Below are 9,505 nucleotides of genomic sequence, written 5' to 3' on the forward strand. Positions count from 1 at the left end.
ATCCCAGTCAAAGCCTTGGTAAAGTAACCAGTGTTTCCAATAATGTCCTGTCACAAGGAGAACAGATTCTTATTGAGCTTATGCAAATGACTGATTGCCGTGAAAGAAAGAATACTCACGGAGACCTTTTGGTTTCAGAGGGTTCAGATTGTAAACGAATGCCTTGATTCGTTTACAAATGAGCACTTTTGCATCTCTATAAGTTACAGATAATTTAAGAAAAAGTTTCTCTAGTCTAGAGGAGCAAACATTATAGACAGAACCAGTCATGTTTAAAATAAAAAGACAAAACATTACAATTTCCTTCAGTTCATCTAATCCCATGTTACTAATTCTGGTTGAGTCCGAATGTAGCCCTTACTTCCGTAAATTCTTACCCATTTCAGTTCCCAGGATTTTGAAGACTTGTATTTGTCCTGAATGTCTCCCATAGGAATTTCCTTTAGGGCGGTTACCCAAATGTAATGCAAGGTTTATCCTTGGTTCACCAGTACTCCCTGAGTAACTTAGCATATCTAGGAAAAGGCTTATGAGTCAAAAGACCTCATTTACAACTCTGGGCAGGCAAAGAGAAAACCATTTCCATTTTTTTTAACAGATCAATTAACCTAAAGAAAACTTTGCCCTTTTAAACAGAGTGAAAATACCAGTGTTTCCCCCCCCCCACACAAGATAGTGAGTTTTCTGGGTTTCCCTCCCATCATGAATGACATGGCGAACAAAGGGAGGGGGACCATTCAGATGCTGTCCTGCTTGCATCCCTCGTGGGTACTTAGGAGCGTCTTAGCTAAGGTCTGTCCATATAAACCCCGGACCAGGCTACTCCGTGGAGTAGATGACCATTAGTTATGCCCTATGATGCCCTATGATGCTCCATGAGTGTCAGGGTGCAACCCACTCAGACTCAGCCGAAGCGGTGGAGCCATACAGACACATTCACAGTCAGGCACTCTTCAGATTCAAACAAGTTGGAACCCCCCCCCCCCTTTGGGTATCCCTGGCTAATGGAGGCAATCAGTCTCCCCTTCCATTCTTTATGAATGGATCTAGCTCCGACAGTGGCCCCCAGGCTGTTACAACAGAATTCAGTTAAGCACAAGAGATGTTTACTAAGAGATTTCAAAAACACAAACCTAGTTCCAGCAACCCCCGACCAACGCTCTAGCATTTTACCCATTTGGTTTAAAGTTTCAGGTTAGCAAAGACTGTGAGAGCTACTTTAACAGTTACACATTAAAACTCTGAGACAGACCATTAACCATCAGTTCAGTCATCTCTTTGCTAACAGATTTTAACAAATAACACGAGCTTATTTGACCTGAAGTAAAAACTCTGAAGTCTCACATTTACTACTGATAACTCAAAAGACATGGTCATCCTAATTGACCCGACAAACTTAACTTAGTTCAAATACTGATTTACGTTCCACCTGGGCCCACTCTGTTTCGAATCTTTACCTGAGACCCAGGTGGGAAGATCCGGAGTGGGAGGGGGTGTTAGGTCCAGGGAGCGCTCTTCTTGTCTCCTGACAGTGAAGAACAGAACAAAGTGCCACCAGAAGGCTGAGAAAGGGTTCCCAGTTCTAGGGCTCATCAGCTCCAGGAGAGGAGTAGACGCCATGTTTTCCTTCCAGCAAGGGGGAGGGGCTAGGTAGTCCCCATCGGGCCAGAGAAGGCAGGGAATGTCCCCGAAACAAAGTTGTTTTGCCAGCTGCTTGGGAATATTCCTTAAAGTCTCTGTCTCAAGTTAGACCAATCCCAGTTGGCTCCAGTTATAGCCCTTAACACGAAATGAGTGAGGGAGAAGCCCTGCATCTATTAGGAGGAATGGAGAGACGAAAGTCAGAGTCCCCTTACTCTCCGCTTGCCCCATTCCTTCAAACACAACAAACACCACAACAGACTACAAAGAGACAAGACAAAGACAACCGCAAACTCAGTGGCCCTTACCCAGAGCTGGCCATGGGTGGGGGTTTTTTTCGGCCCACTACAGATGCTCGCCATGATGAAGTTCTAGAACCTAGGTGAGGTTTGGTGGGCTGAGGTCCGGAGCCGACGACCAAGAAAGAATTCTTGAGACATCTTTGGTGCAAAATGGTGGTTTATTAAAGCACGGGGACAGGACCCGTGGGCAGGAAGAGCTGCTGCCCCGGGTTGTGAGGGATGGCAGGTTATGTACCCTGCTGTTGGGGGAAGGGGAGGGGAAGGGAGGTTTCAGTGGAGTTTTCATATGCTAAAGAGGGCCTTCAAGGTGCCAGGGTGTCCCAGGCCTGCCGGAGGGCTTGCCCTTGCTGCTGGATCAGTGTTGTCTTTAGACCGGCCATTAACATTAAGATAGTTGGGAGACTTTTTGGTGGGGTGTCACAATCCTGCTATCAATCGTCTTTGTTAGTGAGATTTAGGACATTTGTAAGCCAAGGGAGACTCCTGTCTAGCAGGATTGTGAGCTCTGCAAGTTAACTATTTGCTTATTGTTCATGGCAGTCAGGGCTGCCTGAGGGATGCTACACTTATGGAGGGGAGCGGGTGAAGAGGGGGTGCAAGGCGCCAGCTTTTGCTTTTTCCTCAGCCAGCCTCCTGCTCCCTCATCATTCCCCCCTGAACAATTTTGACCCTTAAATCTTTAAGGTGGTTGAAGGTGGAAGTTCTCATCTTCTGTAACTTCTTCATGCTAAATAGGGGCATAGAGCTGTCCCTACCTGCTCGGGTCAATATTGGTCAGGGTAGGAACGTATAAGAGAGTTATGAAAGGTGGAGGCAGCTGAATCCAGCGCTGACAGTGAAGAGGCGCGCAACAAGGATCGTCTGCCGTGGTGTAGTCATTGTAGCAATGGAGTCTCGGCACCAAGTAGAGAAACATGGAACAAAGCAACATATTAAGATTAATAAGGCGATAAGAATAAGAAGCCCGAAAAGGAGATTCGGCCATAGTCCTCCTTCAAATTAGGAACTTAACCATTTACTGAGAGAGATCTTGTAGGGCCTTAATCTGGGTGTTCATATCCTTTATTATTCCTGTGACATTTTTGCCCGATAGTCTGGAATGTACGCCTTTTAACTGAGCTGTCCAATCGTGGGTGTGAACCACAAATATGTATCCCGGATCTGATATATGCCATCCTCAGTATAGCGATAAGGAGGGTTTTGTAACTTAGGCCCATATTTGATTGGGGAGTTATGGCTTGATAGCAATCCCCTTTCCTTCCAAATAGCTCCATGGGCATGTAGTACCAGGAAAGCATATTTGGAGTCAGTATAAATGTTAATTCTTAGACTTTGGCAATTGCAAAGTGCTAGTGAGCACTATGGCACACCTAGCTTTTCTTATTTTTTTCTATGAAAACTACTGTCATCAGAAAACCAACTGTCATTCATATTTTCAACAGGGGCATCTTAAATCTGGCCAAATAGAGTAAGCAAGATCAATAACCTTTTTTGCTCTATAGAGAAAGGAGTACAGGTCAGGTTCAGGCATACAGGTAACTAGGTTTAAAATTTGACAAATTTTAAGTATTATTTCTGGCATATCTGTAAGTATAGCCCAATATTTAATTAGTTGGCCTACATCATCCATTGGTGGCTTCTAAGACAAATCTGGACCTGACGTGACATCATTACAGTCAAGGACTGTCCCATAGTGAGCTTTGAGGCTCTTTTTATGAGGAGGGCTGTTCTAAGTTTCGCTAAAGCATCTGTTTGCAATTGCACCTCAACAGAGGTGGCACTAAGGGATGAAACCAATAAGACGACCTTTGAGTGGTCCAGCCTTAACAATATCCTGATTACAGAGGATCATTGTCAAGTGGGAGAAAACTTGTCAAGAGATAAGGGGAGCCCCCCATGAATCATCCAATCCACTCATAAAGAAAGTGGGGTCATCCATTATCTCCACAAGTCCATAGTTAATCCTATGGGGTGTGATAGGTTGGCTTTTAGGCAATTTCATTATCCCAGCCACACACAAGGTATTAGTTAAGTTATATAATTGTAGGAAATTAATCCCATTTTCCAGTTGTTTAATCATGTGCCGTGGGGTCTGCGAATATCCCCACAAAACAGTAAGATCGACTAAAGAAGCTACTGTACAACTTCTCTGAAGTTTACCTCAAATTGTTTAGCTTAGGTAAACAAACATTTAAAGACAATCAAATCTAGAATTTAACATCCATAAAGGTGTGTTACTAAAACAATTTTTCTCTCTAAAATAACCCTCATTTACAGAGATAGCCAAATCAGTACTAATTCACTTGTGAAACAAGTCCAGTTTTAACAAACTTGGCCTATTATTTACATAAGCTCAGCAAGAACAGTGAGTGTGATCATATAGATCTTTTAGAATCTGCTTTGCTGGAACTTTGTATAAGGAATCTCTAGGTTGAACTTTTAGTAGCCTCTCCGGGCCAGAAGCCAAGCCACATACTTGCCATCAGGCATACCTGCAATACCTGTTAATTTGGGCGAATGCCTCTTCTGAGTCTCCGCACCTACCAAAGAGTGACATTCTTTACTCACCTGGTGAGGCTGCTGGGAACTCTGTAAGCAAGGTATCAATCAGGCCAACAGTCCCAAGGGGCTTTATGGCTCCAGGTTTCATAAAGTCAACCTTAGTTCCTTTAAAGCTGTCTGGTCATATCTGAGTCTATGCATGTCTTTCTCAAATATGATATTCCAGCCAAAGCCTTGGTAAAATAACCCGTGTTTCCAATTGTGTCCTGTTACAAGGAGAACAGATTCTTATTGAACTTATGCAAATGACTGATTGCCATGGAAGAAAGAATACTTACTAAGACCTTTTGGTTTCAGAGGGTTCAGATAGAGAGAAAAGTTGAATGCTTTGAGCACTTTTACAAATGAGCACTTTTACATCTCTATAAGTTACAGATAACTAGGAGGGAGTATCCCTAGTCTGGAAGAGCAAACATTAGAGAGAACCAGCAAGGTTTAAAGTAAGACAAAACATTAAGAGACACAACACTATAATCTTTTAGTTCATTTAGTACCAGGTTACTAATTCTGGTGAATGCGGCTTTAGTCCATTTTGGAAATTCTTACCCATTTCAGTTTTAGGATTTTCAAGCATATCAAATATCTATATTTGTCCTGAAAGTCCTTTACAGGAATCTCCTTGAAGATAATTTTACAAGAGAATTAAAACAATTATAAATGACAAAAATTCAGAATGGATATGGTTAGAGTTGATGAGGAGAGTTTATACAATTTAGCTGCAAGGAAATCAGGTTACAATTTCTGTGACACATAACATTCCCATAATTACAGTATCAAGCGGTGATCTCTCAAAACGTTAAAACTTTAGGAAGTACGTAGAATCTCTAGAATAGTTATAGTATTTTCCCAAATGTAACCCAATGTTTGTCACTGGTTCAGTAGTACTTCATGAGCAACTTCACATACCAAGGAAAAGCATGAGTTAAAGAGATTTACAATTTAAATCTTGTCAACATTTGCTAAAATCTTAGAAAGTGTTGAAGCACATGCCTAAATATAATTAGGGATGTTAAACACCTGATAAAACAAAGCATAGAAACTGGTTTTTCTGGGCAGGCAAAGAGAAAACCATTTACATTTTCTTAACAGCAGATCAATTGATCTAAGAAAACATTGTCCTTTTGAACAGAGACAATTTCAGTCTTGTACCAACGTACCTTTAAAACCCATTCATTTCAATCTTCGTTCATTCTTGACTATAGCTAAAATTCCTTTTCTGAAGATTTCCCTTCACAAACCTTCTACAACTTTCCTTTGCATTCAGGTTTTGTCCCAAGTCATTTCTTTTAAACAACCATCTCATTTAGGACAAAATTACCTTCCCTTACCTTCAACAAAATGTATTCCCATTCCTTAAATCTTTCTCCTACTTTCCTACATACAGAGTTTCCCTTTATTTCCATCAGTCTTAGTTACACTAAGTAGAACTTTGTATTCTTAGAAACACCTTTAGTTATTAACCAATTGTGAACTGTTACAACAGAATTCTTCAGGTGGCAATTTATGAATCAGTTAAGTGGCAAACAAGTTTACCAACAGATTTAAATACTCTTAGTTTCTTTGCAGTAAGAAGTCAAAAAGCACAAACCTACATCCAGTAATTAACAACTTAGCATTTTATCCTGTTTGGTTAAGATACAGGTGTCCACAATTTAATTCCATTTGTCATCCAAGCAAAACTTTAAAACTTTCAGGTTACCAAAGACTTTGAAAGCTACTTCAGCAATTACCCATTAGAACTTTGAGACAGACAATTAACCATCAGTTTAGTCATTTCTTTGCTAACAAATTTTAATAACACAAGCTTATTTAACCTTCAGTAAACTTCCAAGTTTCACATTATTACTGCTGATAACTTAAAAGACACGTCTTTCTTAATTAAACCAACAAACTTAACTTAGTTCCAATAGTGATTTACGTTCCACCTGGGCCCACTCCACTTTGAATGTTTACCTGAGACATGCGTGGGAAGATCTGGAGTGGGGGGTGTTCTTGCTCCTTGACAGTGAAGAGAGAAGGAGCCGTGGTGCATGATCTAGAGGCTAGTCATGCAGGCTGCACGCACCTTGGTGCAGAAACACAATAAGGGGGAAACAGAAGAAACAAAGCACTGCCAGGAGGCAGAGAAAAGATTCCCGGTTTCAGAGCTCAATAAGCCCCAGAGGAGCAGACACCATGCTTTCCCACCAGCAAGGGGCAAGGGGTTAGGCAGTCCAAGTCAGGCCAGAGAACATAGGGAAACTTCCCCGAAACAAAGAGAGTTTCGGCAGCTGCTTGGGAATATTCCTTATCGTCTCTGTCTTGAGTTAGACCAACCCCAGTTGGCTCCAGTTATAGCCATTAACACGGGACGTGAGTGAGGGAGAAGCCCCCACATCTATTAGGAGTAACAGAGAGAAATAAAGCCAGAATCCCCTTTGCTAGGGATGGCCCAGCAACCTGGGTTTACTAGAAGAAGGCTTATTTACGTAATTACCATCCAATATGTCAGGAGAAAGTTTACTAGCTGACTCATTTGGGCAAACACATTTCGCAAAAGCCCCTTAGTCTGGGGTCCTGGTATAGAGCAATAAAGGCCTAGGTATGAGCAGTGAAGGTATCCTAGGTCCATTTGCCCTGCAGAGGAGATCTAACGGATAGATCCCACTGAGGCCATGCAGTGTTACAGGAGCTCAGTCCTTTCCTAAGTTTTGCAATCCAAATTATTTCCAGTGGGGTTAAAAGGCACCCCAAGGTAGAGTCCTTGGGAAACTTAAGAAGCCTACTGAGGCCATGCTTCCATAAAAGTAAAGAAGGTCCATTACCAAATCCCCCCGACTCCTGGGTAGCGTCCCACGCAGGATATGTCAGAGGTTCCTGTGTGTCAAAAGCGACCAGAGGCGTCCCTCAAGATATCGCTATTGATCACCATCCTGCCTTCCCCAGAAGGCATTCCTGCCTAAGAGGCCCTGGAGGGGTGCCGGCGTCCCTCCACTTCCCCATCGCATCCTAGGCTGCTGATGGGTGCCTGGTGAATGGACTAAAACGCTTGTGCCATGCTATCGTATGTCCTGAAGACTGCATACTGTTTTGCCATATTAACCCACAAAAAACGCTAGAGAAGTTTTGGCAAGGGAAATTACTCAATTTCATAGGCGGTTTGCAGAAGACACTGACGAGAAACAGTAAAGACTGAAATCCATCATGGTCTAAGCGACATTCCAACACATGTGGTCCGTACAGCCAACTTCCCTAGGAAACGGTCCCCGGTTGCGTTTTAATTCAATCGGGGGGTACTGGTTTCGGCCGGCTCCCAGTGGAGGTCCGGCGGCCAGAAGTGGCTAGACCGGGCATGTGGAGGGGATCACATTAGATCAATCAGGAGGAAACCTCACACGGGAGTCTTAAGATTGGCAGCCGTCCTGGTGACTTAGTTGGCTGTCCCGTGCCCAAGAGAGACAACTTTCTATAAGAACAGGAATAGAGTGAGGCCATCAAGTTTCTGGGTCTTATTGCCATTCCGGCCAGGGTACTAGCTTACAGCCAAAAGGCAGACGCTCTCCTCCCCATAGAGTAGCCACGGGCTAGAGGATTTACAGCCTGAGCAATTGACATGCAAGTGTTCCAATAAGACCATACTCCTTGAAAAGCCCCTGAAATCAGAGTAAATGGAAAGAAAGTACTCACCAATTTTGCACCGAAGCTCAGAGTCCAAATGTAAAGACTCACAGCCCCACGTTGGGCGCCATATGATGAAGTTCTAGAACCTAGGTGAGGTTTGGTGGGCTGAGGTCCGGAGCCGACGACCAAGAAAGAATTCTTGAGACATCTTTGGTGCAAAATGGTGGTTTATTAAAGCACGGGGACAGGACCCGTGGGCAGGAAGAGCTGCTGCCCCGGGTTGTGAGGGATGGCAGGTTATGTACCCTGCTGTTGGGGGAAGGGGAGGGGAAGGGAGGTTTCAGTGGAGTTTTCATATGCTAAAGAGGGCCTTCAAGGTGCCAGGGTGTCCCAGGCCTGCCGGAGGGCTTGCCCTTGCTGCTGGATCAGTGTTGTCTTTAGACCGGCCATTAACATTAAGATAGTTGGGAGACTTTTTGGTGGGGTGTCACAATCCTGCTATCAATCGTCTTTGTTAGTGAGATTTAGGACATTTGTAAGCCAAGGGAGACTCCTGTCTAGCAGGATTGTGAGCTCTGCAAGTTAACTATTTGCTTATTGTTCATGGCAGTCAGGGCTGCCTGAGGGATGCTACACTTATGGAGGGGGAGGGGGGTGAAGAGGGGGTGCAAGGCGCCAGCTTTTGCTTTTTCCTCAGCCAGCCTCCTGCTCCCTCATCATTCCCCCCTGAACAATTTTGACCCTTAAATCTTTAAGGTGGTTGAAGGTGGAAGTTCTCATCTTCTGTAACTTCTTCATGCTAAATAGGGGCATAGAGCTGTCCCTACCTGCTCGGGTCAATATTGGTCAGGGTAGGAACGTATAAGAGAGTTATGAAAGGTGGAGGCAGCTGAATCCAGCGCTGACAGTGAAGAGGCGCGCAACAAGGATCGTCTGCCGTGGTGTAGTCATTGTAGCAATGGAGTCTCGGCACCAAGTAGAGAAACATGGAACAAAGCAACATATTAAGATTAATAAGGCGATAAGAATAAGAAGCCCGAAAAGGAGATTCGGCCATAGTCCTCCTTCAAATTAGGAACTTAACCATTTACTGAGAGAGATCTTGTAGGGCCTTAATCTGGGTGTTCATATCCTTTATTATTCCTGTGACATTTTTGCCCGATAGTCTGGAATGTACGCCTTTTAACTGAGCTGTCCAATCGTGGGTGTGAACCACAAATATGTATCCCGGATCTGATATATGCCATCCTCAGTATAGCGATAAGGAGGGTTTTGTAACTTAGGCCCATATTTGATTGGGGAGTTATGGCTTGATAGCAATCCCCTTTCCTTCCAAATAGCTCCATGGGCATGTAGTACCAGGAAAGCATATTTGGAGTCAGTATAAATGTTAATTCTTA

The sequence above is a fragment of the Mustela putorius genome, unplaced genomic scaffold, assembly GCF_011764305.1.
Source record: "Mustela putorius furo isolate JIRA1106 unplaced genomic scaffold, ASM1176430v1.1 tig00000196_pilon_pilon_pilon, whole genome shotgun sequence".
NCBI classification, from domain to species: domain Eukaryota; kingdom Metazoa; phylum Chordata; class Mammalia; order Carnivora; family Mustelidae; genus Mustela; species Mustela putorius.